Source organism: Mesoplodon bidens (assembly GCF_964165515.1).
Source record: "Mesoplodon bidens genome assembly, chromosome: 13".
NCBI lineage: Eukaryota > Metazoa > Chordata > Mammalia > Artiodactyla > Ziphiidae > Mesoplodon > Mesoplodon bidens.
Window position 1 is genome coordinate 7,834,635 of NC_138169.1, and position 2,433 is coordinate 7,837,067.

Genomic DNA, 2,433 nt, shown 5'->3' on the forward strand with positions numbered 1-2,433 from the left:
GTTTACATAGTGCTTCTACGTACATTATCTTACTCAACATTTCTGTCAGGTAAATGTCTTACCACCACATTATGTACCTAACCTAAGGAAACTTCAGCGGCATAGAGAGGTCAAAAGGACTTGTCAGCAATTAAGAAGTGGTTGTTGGGATTTCCCTGGCAGTCCAGTGGGTTAGATCCCTGGTCGGGGAACTAATATCCTACATGCCACGTGAAACGGCCAAAAAAAAAAGAAGTGGTTGTTGAGAGGCCAGTCCAACTAAAGACTTGACTGTTCCCTAAATCACAGAAGTAGTTGTTTAAATGCCCCTTAAGCACCGCATTGTGCAGTGTCTCCTATGACACCAGAGATAATCTAACAGTTATCTATCTAGCATGTCCCACAGACAATCATGTTGAGGTTCTTTGTGCTTTATTACCCCATTGTCACAATCCCCATATTAAGTAGGGATCATTAACTTCACTTTTGGAGGAAATGCCTAAGACACACAGTGGCTGAGTAACCTGGTGAATCTAAATCCAGATCACTCTGACCCCCCTATCCATGCTCTTAACCATTAAACTGCCTCTCTGTCAAAAGCTCTGTAAATCACTAGTTTCTTAAAAAATTGACTCCTATTTCTCTATTTATCCAGTTACTTATTGAGGGCACACTTGAGTTGTTCTATGTGCTTTGGGGCGTTAAAAGAAGAAAATGATAGAATCTGTTTTAAGAGGAGCTTGGCTACTAGCAGGAGAAAATGGATGGTTTCCTCTTAGGAGAAGGATCATGTGGCCATGTGAAGCGGGCAAGGTACCTGGGCTATTTTGGGGGTGGTGGGAGAGGCACCTAGGAAGGACTGGCTTTAAATTCACAGGGCCAGTGGTTTCAGTATTCGTTTGGAGGGTATTTGAAGACTTCTGAAAAGAGAACCTTTGAGCTAATCCTTTAAAAGGGTAGGTAGAACTACAGATTTCCATAGACAAAATGAGCGTTGAAATACACATGAAATGGGGCTTCCCTGGTGGCGCAGTGGTTGAGAATCCGCCTGCCGATGCAGGGGACACGGGTTCGTGCCCCGGTCTGGGAAGATCCCACATGCCGCAGAGCGGCTAGGCCCGTGAGCCATGGCTGCTGAGCCTGTGCATCCGGAGCCTGTACTCCGCAACGGCAGAGGCCACAACAGTGAGAGGCCCGCATACCGCAAAAAAAAAAAAGAAAAAGAAAAAAAGAAATACACAAGAAATGGCATGAGTAAAACCAAGCAGGAACACTCAAGAAATGTAGGATGGTAGAAAAAGAAAAAACTTCAAAGTATTGTTTATTCATTGATGCTAAGAACTCTTGATTGCTTTGCTAAGGGATTTGAATTTTATTAAGACAAAGGATCTGCTAAAGATCTTGCAATGTGAAATGACCTCATCCAAGTGGTATTTTAGGAAGTGAAATCCTAAAGCAGAATTCAGAATAATTTGAGAGGAGATATTTTATAGAAGTGAACCCAGAAAAATGGAAAGTGGTTGCCTTAAGAAGGTGCCCCATTTTTTAAATGCATCCTGTTTGGTGTATTTGCATATTAGGAAGACAGTGGTAGGTGGAGGAGTGAGTTGTTTGGACTTGGCCATGCTGTGACAGGTCTCCAGGGGTGGAGAGGTGAGGTCATAACCAAACACTTGCACTTCAGGATGGACTGGGAGCCAGGGTGGGGACCTGTTTCTAATCTTTGCCTTCGGTGAAAAGGAACGTGAATTGTCATACAGGCTGCTAAAATGAGGCCAGCTCTTTGTCATCTCCTTGAGCAAATAAGTGGAAAGAAGTCACTGTCCTTACTAAAATACTGAAGGACTGATTTCTTTTTTCAAATGTTGCATGTCCTTACGTGGTCAAAGTACAGTGTACTTTGTGCCAATAAGAGGCTTCCTCCTAGTTGGTTCTGTTCTTCAGCGTCTCTGGTGGAATCATTTTGCCCTTCTGTCTCATACTTTGTAGGTTATCATTAGCACATAAAACCAGCAAGGGTATTGTAACAATCGTGAATTTGTAAGGTGGGACTCAGTTCCCAAGAACGCGTGTCCACACAGGCTGTGTTTTTCTTTAGCATTTAAGAAAATTATTTTTTCTTCAACTTAATATATTCGTTTGATTTACTGGTATAAACTCACTTTTAAATGTTTAGGATTAAATTTTTTTGTTAAAGGGTTTCTAAATAGTTCTTAATTACAGAGCCGTTTCTATAGTCTTAATAATGTGGAAGTCTCTGAACCAAGCATGTTTTGAAAATCAGCAATCTAGCTAGAATGTTTATATTGAAATATTGGACTGGAGGGGAAAAAAGTGAAAGCTGTCTTAAAGGAAATATCTTTTTTTGTCTCCTAAAGAAATAACTGCATTGGAGAGGAACCAAGATGGCGGAGTAGAAGGAAGTGCTCTCGTTCTCTCTTGCGAGAACACCAG